The 20,935-nt window shown below is 40.1% G+C and overlaps 1 protein-coding gene and 2 pseudogenes across 2 annotated transcripts in view; 2 read left to right on the top strand and 1 right to left on the bottom strand.

Annotated features, from left to right (window-relative positions):
* LOC144372078 (uncharacterized) overlaps positions 1-20,935 on the top strand; it is a 161,591-nt gene that overhangs the window by 96,693 nt on the left and 43,963 nt on the right. The gene's annotated exons all lie outside the window — the stretch shown is intronic.
* Positions 2,694-2,897, bottom strand: LOC144372175 (small nucleolar RNA U3; annotated as a pseudogene).
* The window catches only part of LOC144372076 (mitochondrial enolase superfamily member 1-like), a 34,174-nt pseudogene continuing 20,004 nt past the window's right edge, over positions 6,766-20,935 (top strand). Inside the window, exons 1-2 of the transcript XR_013432129.1 lie at positions 6,766-6,899; positions 10,762-10,941. The product of XR_013432129.1 is annotated as a mitochondrial enolase superfamily member 1-like (transcript). The remainder of the gene's footprint in view (positions 6,900-10,761; positions 10,942-20,935) is intronic.

Below are 20,935 nucleotides of genomic sequence, written 5' to 3'. Positions count from 1 at the left end.
AAAAAAAAAAAGGTATTAAGAAAATACAAGAGGAAATTCTTCAAGTACAATTCCAGAGATTTCAAACTTAGAATCAGCAAATTCAAAGAGGTTGAGGGATCCTTAAGAGAACTTTAAATTTTTTTTAATAATTTATATATGATAAAATTCACCATTTTTATAACTTTTATTTATTTGTTTTTATGTGGTGCTGAGGATTGAACCCAGGACCTTGCATGTGGGAGGCGAGCGCTCTACTGCTGAGCCATAACCCCAGCTCCAAACTTATCATTTTAAGTGCACATTTAGATAAGTTGACAAATATTTCAGTCACAAAACCACTACCATTCAATTGTGATATAAAACATTTCTGTCATACCAGAAAATTCCATCATGTCACTTTAGAGTCTTCTCCATTCACTTCTGAACCCTGGCAACCACTGAGTACTTTGTCACTATGGATAAATGGAATAATATGTAATCACTATGTCTGATGTCTTTCACTTAGCATAATACGTTTGAGGTTCATCCATATGCTCGGTGAATGTTTCACCAGTTTAAGGCTATCATGAATAAAGCTGCTATGGATATTCAAGTGTAAGTTTTTACTGTAAATGTAGGCTTTAAATTCTCTTGAATACTTTGGAGTAAGATTACCAAGTTGTATGGTGCAATTAACTTTAACTTTTCTAAGAAACTGCCAACTTGTGTTCTGAAGAGTCTGCCATTTTGTACTCCTATCAGCAATGTATGAGAGCCCATGCTTGTCAATACCTGCTTTTGCTAGCCATTTTAATTGTTACCATTCTGGTAGATATAGTATTGTTATGGTGGTTTTAGTGTTAATTTCCCTAATGATTAACATATTAAGAGTCTTAAGCATATTTTGAATTCATGTATCTTTTTAAAAAATATTTCTATTAGTTGTTCGATGGACCTTTATTTTATTTATTCATTTACATGCAGTGCTGAGGACTGAACCCAGTGCCTCACAGGTTCTAGGCAAGTGCTCTACCACTGAGCCACAACCCCAGCCCAAATTCATGTATCTTTTGTGATGAGGTGTCTCTAAAACATTTTACCCATTTTTTGGTAGTGAGTTGTCATTTCAGCATTCTGGGTACAAGTCTTTCGTCACATTATGTTTTACAAATCTTTTTATCCCAATCTGCAGCTTGATTTTACCCTGACTTTTACACAAGAAAACAATTTTGATGAAGTCTAATTTATCATATTTTTCCTGTTATGCTTTTTGTATCATAAGAAAATATGGCTTGGGGCTGGGGTTATGGCTCAGCGGTAGAGTGCTCACCTTGCACTACAAAAAAATATTAAAAAGAAAAAAAAGAAAAAAAAGAAAATGTGGCTTAATGGGGCGCTGTGGTGCATCCTGTAATCCCAGCCACTCAGGAGGCTGATGCAGAAGGATCAAGAGTTCAAAGCCAGTCTCAGCAAAAGTGAGGTGCTAAGCAACTCACTGAGACCCTGTCTCTAAATAAAATACAAAATAGGGTTGGGGATGTGGCTCAGTGGTTGAGTGCACCTGGGATCAATCCCCGGTACCAAAAAAAAAAAAAAAGTGGATTACAAAAATTCACAGATTTTCTCTTATGTTTTCTCTACAAGTCTTATCATTTTAACTCTTAGTTTTAGTTTGTATTTCATTTTTAGAAATTTTTTCATGTAAGTCTTGAAATAAAATAGCTTAAGTTCTTCAGCTTTGTTCCTCTTGAAAACTGGCTATTTAAATTTCCACACATATTTTTGTCCATATACATTTTAGAATTAACTAAAATGTCAACCTTTGTTTAAAACCCCTCCTGAGTAGGGGATGAGGATATAGATCAGTGGTAGAGGGCCTGCCCAGCATGCCTGAGCCCCAGAGTTCAATCCCCAGTACCACCAAAACAAACAAAAATCCTTCTGGAGATTCAATTACATTGCATCATATCATCAAATATATACTGAATTTTCCAATAATATGAAATTTCTCCACATGTTTAGGTCTTCTTTTTGCTCAGCAAAAAAAGTTTTCAGTATACAGATCTTTTTTTTTAAAAGGAAGAAAGTAGAGAAGAAAGGAAGGAACACTTTTTTTTTGAGAGAGAGAGAGAGAGAGAGAGAGAGAGAGAGAGAGAGAGAGAGAGAATTTTAATATTTATTTTTCATTTTTTGGCGGACACAACATCGTTGTTTGTATGTGGTGCTGAGGATTGAACCCGGGCTGCATGCATGCCAGGCGAGCATGCTACCGCTTGAGCCACATCCCCAGCCCAGTATACAGATCTTGCATATTTTTTTGTTAAATTTGTCCCAAGTATTTCATACTTTTTATGCACTTGTAAGAGGCATTGGTTTTTGTCTGTTTTGATTTTGTTTTTAAGACAGGGTCTCAATACGTTGCCCAGGCTAGCCTTGAACTCCTTGAACTCAAGTGATCTTTCTATCTCTGACCCTCAAATAGCTAGAACAGCAGACACACCCCACCACACCTGACTTGATGTATTAAGTTCTTATTTCAATTTCCAATTCTTGATAACTAGTGTATCAAATATAAATTGGAAAAGCCCTAAATTCAATCCCTCACCCTAAATAAATAAACCCTGTATCTTGTGAACTTGTTAAACCTAATATTAGTTCCAGGAGCTTTTTTGTAACCTTTGTTTTCGTATCAGGGTAATATACTAACTTTTTTTACCAAAATCATAACAGAAACCACTCAGATGGTGTCCTCTTCCTGTTATTCCCCCAAAGGGAGAACAATGGTCAGCAGTGGCAAATAGCAGCTGGAATAAAGCAAGGGCCAGCTTCACACTCAGGAAAGGACACTTCATCTCTTTCTTGTCATTTCCCATACTCTACACATTCAAATTTCTCTAGAAACAAACTGTAGAAATGATCCCTGAAAGTATTGTCTTCTAACCACTTTTTTAAAATGAGATGTCTCTCCTCTTGTATTTTCCACAGTTTACGTTAGGATTCAGTTTTAGTGTTGTACTTTCTGTGGATTTGTAACCATATATGACATTAAAATGTAAAATCTCTGTTCTGCAAAAAACACTGCCAAGAGAACAAAAATACAAGCCACTGACTTGGAGAAAATATTTGCAAAAGACACATCTAATAAAAGGCTTGTTATTCAAAATATACAAAGAACTCTTAAAATTCAACAATAAGAAAACAACCAACCATATTAAGAAATGGCAAAAGATCTTAATAGATAGCTCACTAAAGAAGATATAAAGATGATAGGTAAGCATAGCAAAAAATGCTTCACTACATATCTGATCAGAGAAATATAAAACAAGTTACCACTACATATCTTTTGGAATGGCCAAAACCCCCAAACACTGATACAACCAAATGATGGTGAAGATGTAAAACAACAGGAATTTTCATTCATTGCTTATGGGATATAAAATGGTAGAATCAAGTTGACAGTTTGGTGGTTTCTTGCAAATGAACATACTTTTTCCATGTACTCTAAAAATCCTGCTTCTTGGTGAATACTGAGAAGCCCAAATGAGTTGAAAATGTATATCCATCCACACAAACACAGACACATGAATGTTTACAGCAGTTGTACTAGTCCATTTGTGGGGCTATAACAAAATACCACACACTGGGTAATTTATAAAGAACAAAAATGTACTTCCTCACAATTTTAAAAGCTGAGAGTCCAAGACCAAAGCATTGATGAGAGCTGCTCGATGCTTCCCTGATGGTGCTTTGTTGCTGCATGCTCCAGAGGGGAGGAGGGCTGTGTCCCCACATGGTGAAAGGCAGAAAGGTATGACAGCCAAATGCTGCATGAAACCTCTTTGTTAAGAGCCTTAATTGCATTCATGAGAGAGGAGCCCTCATTACCTTCATCACCTCTTAGAGGCTCCACCTCTTGAGGGTCATCACATTGGCCATTAAGTTTCAACATCTGAATTTTGGAAGGTACATGTTCAGATTAAAGTAGTATCATTATTCATAATTACCAAATCTTGGAAGCAACCACAATGTCCTTCAGTAGGTGAATGGATAAACCATTGTATATCCAGATAATTATTAATCAGTGTTAAAAAAATGAGTGGACCAGGAATATAGCTCAGTGGCAGAATGCACATTTAGCCTGCATAAGGGCCTTTGTTGAATGCCAACCACCAAAAAAATTAAAAATCAAAGAAGAGAAATATTAAGCCAGGAAAAACTACAGAGTGAATGCAGATGTATATTACTAAGGAAAGAAGCCAATCTGAAAGAGACTAGGTACTGGATGTTCGACCATATGACCTGGAAAAGACATAACAAAAGACAAAGTTCAGTGGTTGCCAGGGGTTAGCAGAGAGGGAGGGATAAATAGGCAGAATACAGAGGATTTTAAGGGAAATTATAACATTCCATATTTCAATTTTCAGGTGCTAATGTAAATTGTGTTGTATTTAATTTCACATTCCATTTGTTCATTGGGACAAGTGTATAAGAAAGTGACTTTTATATGTGAACTTTATATGAAAAAACTGTTATAATCATTTATTAGTTCCAGTAGTTTTTTGACTCAAATTTTTCTATAGATAATCATCATCAGTGGAACAAAGACAGTTCTATTTCTTTCTTCCCAACACATATACCTGCTATTTCCTTTTTATGTCTTATTAGATTATCTAGGTCTTCCAGTACTATGCTGGAAAGCAGCAATGAGAGGGGACATTTTTGCCTTGCTCCTTCCTGATCTTGGTGGTAAAACTTCTCAACACTAAATATGATTTTAGCTATAGGAGCTTTTGTAGATATTCCATATCAACTTATGAAAGTTCACCTCTAATCCTAGTTTACTGAGTTTTTGTTATGAATGAGTGTCAAATTAGATTTGTCAAATGCTTACTCTACATTTATTATCACATGATTTTTTTTCTTTAGCCTGTTAAATGATGGATTGATTTCCAGTATTGAACTAGCCTTGCACACCTGAAATAAAGCCTACTTGGTTGGGGTCTGTAATTCTTTTTATTCATTGTTGGAGTGTTTAATTTTATTTTTAGAGATTAGGGATTAAATCCAGGACCATTTTACCACTGTGCTATATCACCATCCCTTTTTATTATTTTGAGACAGGGTGTCCCTAAATTGCAGAGGCTGGCCTCAAGCTTTATCCTTGACTATCTTTCTTTGCTTTGAAGTCTACTCCAAGTGAAATTAATATAGCCTTACTTGCTTTCTTTTGATTAGAGTTAATATGGTGTAACTTTTTTAATTTTTTAATTTTTTTTAACTTTTTGATAGACCTTTATTTATTTATTTATATGTGGTGCTGAGAATCGAACCCAGTGCCTCACACATGCCAGGCAAGTGGTGCTACCACTGAGCCACAGCCCCAGCCCAATATGTTTTTTTATTTTTTGTCTACCTATCTCAGTCTGTTTATGTTGCTATTACAAAATATCATACATTGGATAATTTACAAAGAACACAATTTATCTCCTCACAGTTCTGGGAGCTAGGAAATCCAAGACAAAAGCACTAGTCAGTTTGGTATCTGGAGAGGACAATGGTTTCTATTTCCAAGATAGCTTCTTTTTTCATTTATTTTTTTTTTAAAGAGAGAGTGAGAGAGTAGAGAGAGTTTTAATATTTATTTTTTTGTTATCGGCGGATACAACGTCTTTGTATTACATGTGGTGCTGAGGATCCACCCCGGGCTGCACGCATGCCAGGTGAGCGCGCTACCGCTTAATCCACATCCCCAGCCCCAAGAGAGCTTCTTGAACACTGTCCTCACAAGGAAGAAGCGGTGAATGCTATTCCTTCCCATCCTTTTACAAGTTTACTAATTCTACTCATGAAGGCAGAGTCCTCATGATTTTAACAACCTCCTAATCCCATGTCTTAATACTATCATATCAGTAAATTTCAACATGGTGGGGGGACCATTTACTTGTAATCTATATTTGTTTTAACATAGCCATTTCTGTCTTTTAATTGGTGCATGTAGACCACTTATATTCAGTTTTTATTAATATCTATTACATGTGTCACTATTTTTATTTGTTTCTTTGTTCTTTGTTCCTATTTTTGCTTTCCATTCTTTTCCCGACCTTTGTGAACTGAGGATTTTACATGATTGTATTCTCTCTCTTAACATACCAGTTATACTTTTCTTTCCCACTTTTTTAAGTAGCTGCCCTGGAGTTGGCAATATATATTTACAACCAATACCAGGTGCCTTTCTTTCACTAGCTGTAAATGGAGTAGGTAATCCCTACTAATTTCTAATTTGTCCGGTGGCAAAAAGACTGAGGGCGTTTAACGAGATCTAGGGGGACTGGGGTTATATGGCTCAGCGGTAGAGCACCCATTCAAGGCCCTGGGTTCGATCCTCAACACCACATATAAATAAATAGTATTTTCTAGTCCACTACCCTCCTGGGGACGTGCTGTCTGGAGCGGGGCCAAGCCACTGGCCCACACCTGCTTCCAGGTCGAACTTGGTTTCTCCCTCTCGGGCGCGGCTCCTGGCAAGTCCCTTCCCTTCCAGTCCAGGCGGGGCAGGTTTCCGCCGGGCTGCCCGTGGGACACGCACCTCCTTCTTCCCCAGGCGCCATCTAGACTGGGAGGGAACCCTCGCGAAAGCCGCGCGGGCCAGCCTGAACCGCAAACTCGTAGAAAAGCGGGCGAATCCGGGGGAGCTGAACTTGCAGCGCCCGGGAGGCCAAGTCCAAGTGCGCGGCCGCGCCCCCCCCCCCACGGGCGACCAATCAGCGCTCGCCTCTCCGAGAGGCTGCCCCGCCCTGGCGCTCTTCTGTGGCTCTCGGCGTCTGGACCGCAGCTGAGGGCTCCCTGGCACCGGCAACCCGCGCGGTAGGATCTCCCGCCTCTCGGTCCTGGACGTGCGCTTCCCCACGTCGCTCGGGGGCCACAGCTCAGACGCCATGGTAAGCGTGACGGACCGCCCTCAGGCGCCGCCGGGACAACACCCAGGCCCGCGACTCGCGGGCTTTACCTGGCTTCAGTACAGTGAGAACTGGAAGCGCGGGGAAGGTGGACGCTTTTTCTATCTCTGAGGAAGCAGCCAGAAACTCTCCACCTTTCCGGTTTATTTTTCCCCCCTTATTTATCGTATTTTATTTACCTGCGTTTGAAATGTCTTGGTTTTACTTTTTTGATTCACGTTTTCTTGGAAAGGGGAGAGTGCTTATTATGCAATAAGTGCAGAAGAGTTTTGTAGGGTCCCCACCAAGGAAACCGGAGAAAAAAAGTGCTGACAGCTTCCCCGAGGAGAACTTGATAGGATTTGAAGTGACAGAGACCAGGAAGTCTGGTGCTGGGAGTCTGGAGTGGTGATCCTGCCCCTGCCACAACTTTGCTGTGTGCCTTAGAGAAGACCCAAACTTCTCTGTGCCTTTTGGGACTATGAAACGAAGGGGTCACCATTGGAATGAGAAACTAAGCACCGAAAAAAACTCGAGTCACATAGGAGAACACTCGTGAAATTACTGTACTTAGAAACTTGGTTAGGAAGGTTTTGTCACTGTAAGGAGTTATGCAAAATATTGAAGGGCTTTTTCCCCTTAATGAGAATGTCAGAGGGACCCCTCTCCCTATCCCAGCGCCCCCACCTCCCAGCTGTCTCTAGTGGTGTTCCTAAATATAAAAGTTCTGAGCAGGATTTTGTTTTGGGGATTTTTCCTCCTTCTGCAGTGCTGGGGAATCCATCTCTGGGACTTGTGGCATACTAGGCAAGCACTCTACCTCTGAGTACATCCTCAGCCTCTGAGAAGGGTCTTCACGGGAACTGTGCCCCACTTTGCTCCTCTGGTGAGATGGCCATACTAGAAAAAGTTGACTCCATATGTAGGGAATGTAAAGAAACTTGCCCCAAAGTGAGAAATAACCAAAATTAGGAAAATGTTTCCTTGTAGGGATGAAGAGAAAATGGGGTGAGGAAAGGTACCCAAGTACTCTTTATTCACACTGTGATGTTTTACTTTCCAAGATGGGTAGACGGCAGATTGGTGTTCTTTACATTTTTCTCTGCTCTTTACGAACCTGAAATTCTTTGTAAAAGAATTTTCTAATAGTCCTCTCAAAACATGCTAAATAATGTTATTAAAAAAAAAGTATTCCTTATTCTGGCATTAGCATCTTACTGCTTTTCAAAATTCCTACAAATCCTTTCACAAATTATATTATGATAAATGACTTTTTGTAAATCCAGTTGATGATCCTCTGTGGACCTCCAAATAAATATTTGAAATTTTACTGATTTGTAAAAGTGCAAACACTTAATTGAGTGCTACTGCATTTGCCCCTCTGAAGCTTGACAGCTGTGGGTAAACCACACATTCTAAGCCTAGGCTTTCTCATCTATAAAATGAGTACAGTGGTGTCTACTTCATGCATGTAAAATGAGATACCTGAAAAGAGCTGACAGAGAGAAGGTCCTCAATAAGAATTGGCTATAATTACTATTTACATAAGAAGAAACTGAAAGCAGAAAGAACTCTGACCTAGCCCTGAGCTTTGAATTTGTGAAGTGTTATGATAAACTCTTTTATTATAGGAGGGTTTAAGAAATAGCATTTGTTTCTGGGACTGAGTGGTGTATGACCCCTAGGTGAGGAAAAATTATCTGATACCTGTATTGCAATTTCATAAACACATAAGCATTTCTCCTCAGGAGATAGAGTGTATGTTATGTGCTGAGTCTCAAGTGTTTAGCAGAACACGCTGCTTTGCAGTTCTCCACCGTGATTGCGATTGCTTCATTTGTCCTCTGGCCAGCTGAACTCAGCACTTCAGCTTTTTTTCAGCATTTAGCAGAGCAAAACATCCTGATGAGAAATCTGATATTTTTATAAAGAAGTCCTGAAACTCTCTTCAAAATCTGTTAAAGCAGAAGTTCCTGATCATTTCTTTCTGCCCTTATTGGAGCACTCAGCCTGCATGTATTTACTAATTTCTTGCTTCCCAACACTCATCAAGCACCCAGAAAGCCCCACAGCTGTGAGCTCGCATCTCAGCTCAGCTGCCCACTGGCCACCTCCTTGCAGTATTTTCCCTCTTATTTGCTCCTTATCTGTGAGCTCCCTTAATCCCTAGTCCTGTCCTCCCAGCAGTTAGACGATGTTGCCTACTGCATCACTGAGAAGACTGAAGACAGTCATACGCTTGGCCCCATCTCTGCAAACCTGTCTCCAAACCAACCTCTTCTCCTCTTTCCCTTTATTCTTTATCATGTCCTGCTCCAAAGCTAATCCATTCTCCCTCCCTTATTTATTCTCAAGGCTCCCACTTATATCCCTTTCTCCTTCAGTACTTCCTTATTTCCTTTGGTTCTCTTCCATCCCACATGGACAGAGCTTTCCCTTTAGAAGAGTCTGAATTTGATCCTCACACCTTTCTAGCTCCCTTTGGTTTCTTCCTCTCATCCTCAAACTTCCTGCTCTAGGTCTGTTGCCTTATCCTTTACATCTCCTTCCTTCTTAATCTGAAATTGACTACTCTTTCCTTCCTTCTCTTGGAATTGCCTTCAGTTTTTTTCTCCTTCCAGTGACCTTTATGCTCCATGCATTTCATACCATCTGCTGTCTCTTCCTTGTGAGTCTGTCTAGCTCCCAGCCTCAGCCTTTCTGACTACTCCTTCTTCCTGCACTGGCCCTCTTCTTCCCTCTCCAAGGCTTTCTCATCTCACTGCACACTCCCATTAAGACTCTTCTCTAGCCAGGCTTGATGGCACCCAATTGTAATCCCAGTGACTTGGGAGGCTGAGGCAGGAGGATCAATTGCAAATTCAAGACCAGCTTTGGTGATTTAGTGAGACTTTGTCTCAAAATAAAAGAATAAAAGGGCTGGGTATGTAGTTCAGAGATAAAACACCCCTGGTTCAATCCCCAGTACCATAAAAAAATAAAAACAATAGAAAACAACAACAACAAAATGGGTTAATTTGTCTTGAAGCTTTACTTCTTTTTCTGCCAGTGGTCTCTGAACTTGCACTGTTATATTTATCATCCCTGCTATAAACTATTGCAGTGAAGATCAGTCCAATTTTATGTAAGAGCTTTCTGAAACCTTGGCTTGTTTAATTTTAAGCTACTTGCCAACATAACTCTGTTCAGTGAGCTGTGATTGGAAATTCTTGGGTTTAAAATTGAACTGAGACCTGGAGACATTGCACAGTGGTAGAGCATTTTGGTAGCATGTATGAAGCCCTGGGTTTGATCACCAGCACCATAAATGACAATAACGGTAATGCCAATGATAATAATATAAAATTGAGCAGATGACCTTTTTTTTTTTTTTTTCCTTGTACCCGGCGTTGAACCCAAGGGCACACAACCACTGAGCCATGTCTCCAGCCCTTTATTTAACGTTTTTTTTTTTAATTTTGAGACAGGGTCTCATTAAGTTACTCAGAGCCTTGCCAAGTTGCTGAGGCTGACCTACAATCTTCCTGCCTCAGCCTCCAGAGCCACTGGGATTACAGGCATGCATCACCACACCCAGCTGAACACCAATTTTTTTATATTGCAAATTGGCATTAAAAAATGTGTACATCTGGGGCTAGAGGTGTAGCTCAGTGGTACAGGGTATGCTTTAGTATGCTCCAGGACCTGTATTCTATCCCCAGCAGCAAAGGAAAAAAATATACATTGTATTTGTTGAACGGATGCGAACCATTCAGGACTTTCCTTTGGTCCATTCAGATCTCCTGCATTTTCTTTGGGGTTCATCAACTCTTCCATCAGATTGGATCTCTTCTTGACATGTCCCTTATTGCATTTTCTGTTTCAGGTGTCGGTGTCATGGTTATTTCTGGGTTTCTTACATTTGCATTTGGGGAGTATGGGTCACCTTTCCTGCAGCATACAGACCCTGACTACTCGTCTGCCTATGTTGTCCTGGAGACTGATGCAGGAGATGGACTCAAGGGATATGGAATTACCTTCACTCTGGAAAAAGGCACTGAAGTTGGTGAGTTGATGATTCTCTTGAGATTCTAGAATGCTTCGTTTTTCACTTAGACTCCAGTTCTGACCTATTTTTTTTCTGTATTTATACTTCTCAAAGAGATTAAAAACAATACTTTTATTTTGCTGGGAGAAATTAAAAGGTGCAGGGGCTGGGGATGTGGCTCAAGCGGTAGCACGCTCGCCTGGCATGCGTGCGGCCTGGGTTCAATCCTCAGCACCACATACCAACAAAGATGTTGTGTCCGCCGAGAACTAAAAAATAAATATTAAAAATTCTCTCTCTCTCTCTCTCTCTCTCTCTCTCTCTCTCTCTCCTCTCTCACTCTCTCTTTAAAAAAAAAAAGGTGCAGCATTTGGCCTCTCCTCTTACAGCCATCTATAGACTGTGGGAAAACCCTTGACTCTGGATCTGTTTCTCTGTATTGAATGGTGACTACCAGAATGCTATTCATCTGCTCTTAATTCTTGGCTTCTGTAGATCTTTGAGGACCTATACTAGGAAAGTGACCAAGGGTGGTGGAGGAAGCAGATGTAAGTTCACACAGCTAGGTTAATTGTGGTGTGCACTGTGAGTCTACCTAGTTTCCAAAATATTTTACACAAAGTTGCTTTGAGGGGCCAGTTCTTTGTGGGGGCATATTGAGCCATGTTTAAGTGATTCTTCTCCCCTCCCCCATTTTCCTAAACTGAAGGCACTGAACATAATGTAACTTTTCTCAGCTGGCCAAGATCTTAGAGACAATGTTGAGCCCCCTCATTTTTTTTAGAGATGAGGAAACCGAGGCCTAGAGAGCTACTCAGCTGCTTCCTAAAGCACTTGTTCTCTAGAACATTTAAATGCAACTTTTTTGTATGCATACATGCACATGCTATAAAATTCAAGAAGTACAGAAAGGTGACCTTTGCCAGATAATTTTCAGTGGATCATTAGAGGCTGAAGCCAAATCATGATAGGGTGAAGAGTAACTATCAGGGAAAGGGGTAAAACAGGTTATCTAACTTTTGTGGCAATATGACACTTCCCTCATGATTATTTACACCATCAGCATTCTAGGTAGCTGAAGGATAAAAGTCTTGCACTACGGAAAGATTTTAATATTGTCAAGCAGATGAAGGAAGTGTGTGTGCATGTGTGTGAATGACAAGAAGTGTACAGATTTATTGAGGAAACAGTCACAAAAGACAAAATCCAGCTGGGTGCAGTGGTACAGACCTGTGATCCCAGCTACTCAGGAGACTGAGACAAAAGATCATAAATTCAAGGGCAGCTCAGGCAACTTAGTGAGATCCTGTCTCAAAATAAAAAGAGCTGGGGATGTAGCTTACTGGTAAGAGTGCTCCGGTTTTATTCCCCAGTACTACAAAAAAAAAAAATAGAATCAGTACAGAGTGAGGATTGTTGCAAAGTGAAGGGGTTACTTTGGGCAAGCTTCAGAGCAGAGGTGATGCTTTGAGGAAAGGCTCTGAGAATAAATAGGCACTTACTAGGCAGATGGAAGAGACCAGGCAATGATCTGCCTCCCTCCACACACACCATTAACAATTTAGTGTAAAAGTTTTCCCCAAGACAGTGACCACTGACCAGAGTGGTTTTTTGATTGTTTGGTTGGTTTTTTGTAACAGGGATTGAACCCAAGAGTGCTTAACGGAGCCACATCCCAAGCCCCTTTTATATTTTATTTTGAGACAGGTCTCACTAAGTTGCTTAGGGCCTCACTAAGTTGCTGAGGCTGGCTTTGAACTTACAATCCTCCTGCCTCAGCCTCCTGAGTTGTTAGAATTACAGGTGTGTGCCACCAAACCCAGTTCCAGGGTAGATTTATAAGCTGCATTTTAACTCCTCTGAAACTTTAATCATCGTTATCTGTACATTGAGCGCTTTATGAAGCTACTGTCATTCTTCATACTACAAACTACACAGCATGGCCCCTGAAGGTTTTGTAAAATGCACAGTAAACTTACAAAATAGGGACAGGCCCCTGGAACCATTCTCTGTTAACAGCTAAGACTTTGAGTTTTGCTACTGTGGGTAGGTGTACAATGGAAGCACCGTGAGCACAGAGATAATAAGAAGCTCTTTTCGGGTGTTGCTGAGCTCAGTGTTTGTTCGCTGACATCCCCCCATACTCTCAGCCCCACCCGCTGTCCTGAGGGACATCTTGGGCAGCGGCGAGTCAACTCTCCTGTCTTTATGGCATGGCTCTTATGTGCTAATGTTGTTGGCTTCCTCCTTTTTCAGACCACAGCCGGACAGAACCCATTTTAACTTTGACCTTGCTATATATTTCACATGACTGACTGCCGTCTCATTCGAAAAGCTACATGGCCCTTGCACTAAAGATGAAAAATTCCATTAGCTCATCTCCGTTCCCCACAGCCTCTGTCAGTCAGCCTAATCATTCTTTTAGAATAGAGCAAAAAGGAAAAAAAAGTATTTTTCTTATTCCCATAAAGAGTGTTCATGTGTGTGAGAGGTAGGGAGGAAAGGTTGTATTATAATGTATAGAATAGATCAGTGTTGTTTTTCTTGGGTGGTTTTTAACTCATATTTTTATCAAATTTACTTATTTATTATTAATGTCTCCTGCTTTCTTTATATATATATATATATATTTTTTCTTTTTAAATGACAATTTTTTTAGAGTGGTTTTAGGTTCACAGCAAAATCAAGCTGTGTGTACCCACCCCACACACCCACAGCCTCCCTCTTATCATTGTGTGCTGCTGGAGTGATTGGTACCTTTGTTATGATTAGTGAACCCACATTGACACATGATGATCCCCAAAAGAATATAGTTTACATTGGGGTTCACACTGGGTATTGCACATTCTGTGGGTTTAGATAAGTGTGTAATGATGTGTATAATGTAATACCAAGCTATTAAAAAAATAGAAAAGGAAAGAGAGGTTAAAAAGGAGAAAATTTTTTAATATGTATTTTTTAGTTGTATGTGGACACAATACCTTTATTTTTTTTTTATGTGGTGCTGAGGATTGAACTAGTACCTCACGCGTGCCCTGTGAGTGCTCTACCACCGAGCCCCAGCCCAAAGCAGGAAAGTGTAAATAAACAAAAATACAGTCATGCTACCACTTGGGCTCAGACATCCATGGTCATCCACAAGCTTTGCTGAGTGAACTTCCAGTGCTGGAGGTTGCCACAGAATCAAGGTCTAGGAGAAAACCCTTGGGTTTAGTAAGCAAGAAGCTGCCTTTCAAAGGCCAATTTTTCCAGATGGATTTCCACCCATCCCAATAGACACACAAACTTGAATTTCTCCATGCTGAAGTCAGACCACTACAATCCAAGTTTCTTTTTTTCCTCCTCTTGCCTTTTATTAGTGTTTTTGCCTGAGTACATCAGTATCAGTCACTACTGATGCTTCATAAAACTATAGTTTTTTTAATCCTACAAATTTTAATTTCTTTTTTGTTCATTTTCTTTTTTCTGTTATTAGATACATACACTTTTTTAAAAATTTAGTTGTTGATGGACCTCTATTTTATTTGTTTATTTTTTAATATTTATTTTTTAGTTGTAGTTGAACATAACACCTTTATTTTATTTATTTATTTTTATGTGGTGCTGAGGATCTAACCCAGGGCCTCACACGTACTAGGAAAGTGCTCTACCACTGAGCTACAACCCCAGCCCACAGATTTTAATTTCTAAGCAAGTAAATATCCATCTTCATAACCCACTGACACAAAAAGCTTCCAGACTCTTTTCTTATACTTCTTATGAAAGTCAAAAATATCCTGGAGGTCAAAAAATGAGATGCCTACTGGCAGTTATGTTCAATTGTGACTGCACCATTTCTTGTCCTGACTACCCAAGGAGCCATTTTAAAGGAATTTCAAGCATCAGTTATATAAGAGGCTGACAGTGGTGGGTTTTTGTCCACAAGTACAGAAAGTTTTTGGTGGTAATCTGTTGGACTCCCAGATAGTACCTTTGATGGTTTGTGATGGGTGGTTGTGGTCTTTTGATATATATATATATATATATATATATATATATATATATATATATATAGAGAGAGAGAGAGAGAGAGAGAGAGAGAGAGAGATATTTTGTTTTGTTTTGGTAGTTTTTTGTTTATTTTTTGGCTTGGTTTTGTTTTGTTTCAGCTAGTATCATTAGTTGGTGTTCCTGTTTGGGATGTGTAATGAGAGCAGTCAGAGTAGTGTAGTACTTACCGGGGTCCAGCTCCTGCTATAAGACCACCTTCATGGACTATTATCAGGTCCTGATGGACATCGAGCAGGGTGGCTTTGCCCAAATGAAACTAGTCCACCACTTCCTCACCAGGACAGAGGTGACGGTGAAAGTTCTGCCAAAGTTAGAGCAAAACATCCCATCCAAACTATATATGCTGATGGCCATGGAATGCCAAAGTGTGATCCACCTCTTTCAGATCATTGAGACCATTGAAAATATCCAGCTATGGCATACAGCTATGGCATACACCTCGTCCTGGATGTTGATGGCATGCAGGAGGAGGCCAAGAGACCATTCAGGCAGATTGTGAGTGAGATTGAGAAGGGCATTGAGCACCTAGATCTGAATGCAGAGAACATGCTGGTGGGTGCCAGAGGCAACAGCAAACTCTTGAACTTCAGCCTGAGCACCAGATTCATGACGGGGCAGAAGCTGAACAAGTTCTGGGTCACTCTCTAATACCTTGCTGCTGAAGTCATCTAGAGGAAAAAAATATGAGGGCCCCCTGGTGGACATCTGGAGCCTGGGTGTCTTTTGTACTTGATGGTGCCAGCAATGTGCCCATTTATGTATGGAGCTACTGCTAAGCAGCTGAAGGAGGTAATCATGCATGTAAGGTGCACTATTCTCCAGCATATTTCCACAGGAGCATGGAGCCTTGTCAACAAATACTGACAGTGGACTCCATGCAGAGGCCCACTGTAGAGCAAATAATGGGGCACCCATGACTGAGCCAGGGTGAAGAATATTCACCCAGTTGTTCTAGTGAGCCAATCCCCTAACACCCAGACTCTGCAATTGTAATCATCAGTTTTGACATGGATTATGACCCATAAAATACCTGAATGTTCCTGGCAAATTGAAAATACGATGAGGTGATAGCTTCCTACCTGATACTCCAGCACCAGATAACCCAGGGCACAGGCTGCATGTTCCTGGTGAAACTTGTGCATCAACAGGATTGGGCCTTGCCTGGACCCCAGGGAACTTTTCTTCCAGTGTCTTTCCAAAGAAGAATGCCAGTCAGCCTGCCCTTCCACCTTCACCTTACCTGTGAGCAGTAGCTGCCTACGCAGGCCAAGAAGGCAGGGCAGAAGGGCAATGGGAAAGCCAGCATGCCTGCTTCCTATTTGCAAAGACCTCCACTCCCAGCACAGTCTCCCTGGGCGACCCTGTGCGCCACATGCCTAACCCCTGGATGATGCTTAGTAGGTGGGTCACAGGGCAATCCTATAACAACAAGAACTGCACCTGCACTCAGCAACTGCCTTGTGGGCCAGCATTCAGAAAAAAAGTGGTTCTAATGTAAGAAGGGCAGAAATGGGCTAGATTCAGGAACAGAGTGGGCTCCAGTGAAAATGGAGAGCTGAGATAGACAAAGCCAACAGACAGCCAGAAGACCCTGTGCTCTGTGATCCTGACATCATGGCATGGGCATCTGTGTGGACTAAACAGCTGCAGGAGTGTGGTGTGCAAACTGGCTCAGGCTTCTCTGCACAAGTTCTAGACAGGAGCACATCTGGATCCACTAGAATTCTCTTCTGCCCCCACCTAAGAGAGGCATCAGAGACTTTTTTTAGTTGTAGATGGACACAGTATCTTTATTTATTTATATGTGGTGCTGAAGATTGAACCTAGTGCCTCTCACATGTAGCTCAGTGCTCTGCCACTGAGCTACAGCCCTAGCCCCATCAGAGACTTTCCCTAGGACACTTCTTCCTGCCCTGCTCTTCTCTGTCCTTTCTCCCATACTTCTAGAACAGCAAAGATGCTTCTTGATAAATTTATGTTTCTTACAAATTATATAGTAAAATTGGCATTTCAGAGATTTTTTTAAGGCAGATTAAAGAGAGGAAAAAAGGAGAGAAGCTTCAGGGCAAAGGCAGGAGCACAGCAGGTGTCTTCTGCAAGGCCTGGACCACTGTGCCTCCCCTCTCTTATTCAGTTGAGATACTTGCCTCAAGCCAGTATAGATGGGGACTGGCTCCTCTTGACCTAGTGTAGACAGAGATTCTTCCCTTGAGCTAGTATAGACTTGATTCACTTTGAGCTGGTTGCTTTGGCCAGAAGGAATCCCTCTCCTGGTGTTTAGGCCCTTTTTTGAGGTGTGTGGAGAGGGCAGGTGGCAACTAGGCTGCTGTTGGCTCTTGCAGGCTGCTTCTAGCAGCACTCCTCTCCAAAGTTTGCCGTCTCCTGCGATATTGCACTGTCAGGGAGCCAGCAGTAACATCACAACCCAAATTTCTACTGAATGCAGCAAGTTTGAGTTAACTTCTTACAGTGCCTTTATGTCAAACAAGAAAAATCCACATAGATAGCTGAATATTTCAGTGTGGCCTCATCTTTTAGAACCATAAAGGATGAGCTCATCCTCAGCGTTTGTTATATGCATCTTCTGTTTTGATGCAAACCACAGGCTCCTTTAGTCAGTGAATTATAGCAACAACAAAAAACATGAGGCCAAGGTTTGAGGTAGATAATAATATACCTCACTATGAGTCACTGTCTTACTCTTCAGATTTTTTTTAAAATCCGAGAACCTCATCCATCAAGGAATGAGGAATATTCTGTCTTCTTACAATTCTAGGGAAGGAATATCTGAACTGGAATGATTGTGGATCCCATTAACAAAAGCCCTTAGAGAACCCAGAATGGCTAGTTCAGCCCTAAATGCTACATCCATTAGCAATGTGCAGTCATCTGAGAGCTGTCTCACACAGGCCAGGCACATCCTAAGAGCATGTGGTACTACTTTCAGAATGTCTTTCTCATAAGATCTGATTGATAGTAAACCCACATCCCTTCAACTATCCTATTAAATGACCTAATTTTTTTTCCATTGGAAGCAGAGCAATACCAAACTAACTGGTCAAAATGTTCTGTAATAAATTAATAGCTTTGGGGCTAAGTTAATGACTTGAGTTGATTATCTTGGTGATGTACATATAAACTACGTTTTATAGAATGAGTAGAGGATAAGAAAGGACTTTCTTATACAATTTGTTATTTATTCATCTTTTCTTTTTTTGGTGATGCTAGTAATCAAATACAGGGCCTCACACATGCTAGGCAGGCCCTATACCACTGATCTACTTTGTATGCAACCCCTCTTCAGCTTAAATAACATAACAAAGCTATTTTCAATATTTATTTTTTAGTTTTTTAAAAGTAGACACAATATGTCTAATTTTTTTTAAAGAGAGAGAGAGAGAGAGAGAATTTTAATATTTCATTTTTAGTTTTCAGCGGACACAACATCTTTGTTTGTATGTGGTGCTGAGGATCGAACCCAGGCTGCACGCATGCCAGGCAAGTGTGCTACCGCTTGAGCCACATCCCCAGCCCTCTATTTTTATTTTTATGTGGTGCTGAGGATCAAACCCAGTGCCTCCCGTGCTAGGCGAACACTGTACCATTGAGCCACAACCCCAGCCCCACAACAAAGCTTTTTAAAGCACCAAGAGTAAATAATTGATGATACTATTGACCCAAATTAAGTTTAACCTTCAAACTGTGTATGAAAAATATAGTATATCCTAAATAAGCCAATATAAGAAATTCAGTGTTTATGTATGTATAAATATTATACTAGTTGAAAATTCATTTAATTTTTAAAAAATATTTTTAGTTGTAGATGGACACAATACCTTTATTTTGTTTATTTAGTTTTTTATGTTGTGCTGGGGATCGAACCCAGTGCCTCACACATGCCAGGCAAGTACTCTACCACTGAGCCACAACCCCAGCCCTCATTTAATTTTTAGTAGTGTATTATGCTTTTATAAATTGAAGATATTTTCAAAACTTGTCAATAATGAAGAGGCATTTTCTTTTTTTTTTCCTCTCTTTTATTTCTTTAAATTAGGGTGTTCTTATTCCTTAGGAACAATAAAGTACTAGGGTTTGGCTTTGAATCTGATTGAACACCTTACAAAGTGAATATGAAAATAATTTTTAGAACATCATTTAATATTACAGATCTGTGGTTTTGTTTTGCCCATGTCAATCAATCAAACATATTTACTGTATTCAGGAAATTTAACTCAATATGTAGATTCAGCTATTTTGCTTTGGGGGAATATTAGTTATGACAAGCACAGAATAAGACATGCACATTTTTGGAGCAATTTTACAAAACATTTACCTTTGGTACTTTAAATTTTTTTCATAAAATGTCTACATTAGTTTGTGGTATTTTCCTCTCAATTTATTGGATACACTAATATGGTTTAATAAACATCAATAAAAATGGAATTCTTTCAAAATAGTTGTCTTTGCCGTAAATGCCCTTGCCCACCATGTGCTTCACAAGTACCTCAAGTACATTGTCAGTGACTTCAGAGGCTTCTACTGGAAGCTCACCAGTGACGGGCACCTCAGATGGGTAAGAGACCTATTTTGTAAAAAGCTTTTATAAATAAGTTACTGTGGTCTAAGATGTCCTTTGATTGCAGCAAATGTGAAAATAGTAATGGCTGTACAATTTCTAAGTAAAGCATTTCATTCAAATAAATTAGGGCTTCAGTCATTTAGATAATCAGTATTTTGAGGCAATCAGTTCCTTTCTGTAAGGCTTAAAGCTTTTTGGCTCTTATCTACCTCATTTTCCACACCCTAGATTGGAAACAGTGGTCTAGAGGATAAAGAGCTGAATGGGCAACCTTTCTTTGGAAGAGAGAATGTGAACAATTCTGGTATTGTGGCAGAGATTATTAAGAAGTAAAATAAGAGCAAAGTTAAAAAAAATAGGGTGTGGTGGTGCATGCCTGTAATCTAAGCCTTAGCAATTTAGTAAGGCACTAAGCAATTTAATGAAACCCTATCTCAAAAAATAAAAATGGGCTGGGCCTCAGCCCATTTTTATTTACAGACCCTGTCTGTAAATAAAATACAAAATAGGGCCAGGGATGTGGCTCAGTGGCTGAGTGCTTCTGAGTTCAATCCCCAGTAACAAAAAAAAAAAAAAAGAGAGAGAGAGAGAGAGAGAAAGAAATAAAGAAGACCATAGTACCTAGCCTGCTTAATACTGTTGAAGCATGAAAAAAAAAACTAAGTTTCTAGGGGAAGGTTTTTTTTTTTCCTATACTCTTTCGACACTTCTTATTGGTACATTATAGTTGTGATGGAATTTGTTGTTTCATATTCATTCAGGCATACGATATAACTATAATTTGGCCAATAATCATTCCCCAGCAATTCCCACCTCTTTCCCTTTCTCCCACTCCCTGGTCCCTTTCCTCTAATCCTCTCCCTTCGATTTTTATGAGATCCCACCTCTCCCCCATACCTTTTTCTTCCTTTTTCCTCTCTAACTTCCACATAGCAGAGAAAACATACAACTCTTTGCCTTCTGAGTCTGGCTTTAGAGTAAGGATTTTTAACACAGTAAGATAAAGCCAGTAATCTAGACTTTGCCCTTGTCTCCTGATGACTGGTTTGTCTTGTCCAAACTCTGCTAGTCTCCCATCCATGCACCGAGAAGGGCACAAGAGAATGCACTTTCCATATTGCCTTGGGTTTTATGTTTTACTTTCTGCAAAGCAAGTGTATCTTGCATTGAAAGGTGTCATCTTGAAGAAGCTCCCACTGGCCAAATGTGGGACAACTGTAACATTAGAATAAATACGATAGCAATGACATTTAAACTCACTGAGTGAAATAAGAATCTATGAATCTATTCAGATAATAAGCAAAGGAAAACTTATCATTAGAGTATAAACTAACGAGTGTGAGATGAATGATAACATTAGAAACTCACCATATTTCAACCATC

The sequence above is a fragment of the Ictidomys tridecemlineatus genome, chromosome Y (assembly GCF_052094955.1).
Source record: "Ictidomys tridecemlineatus isolate mIctTri1 chromosome Y, mIctTri1.hap1, whole genome shotgun sequence".
In the NCBI taxonomy this organism is placed as follows: Eukaryota; Metazoa; Chordata; class Mammalia; order Rodentia; family Sciuridae; genus Ictidomys; species Ictidomys tridecemlineatus.
The sequence above is the reverse complement of the archived record's forward strand: the minus strand, read 5'-3'. Positions and strand labels throughout refer to the sequence as shown.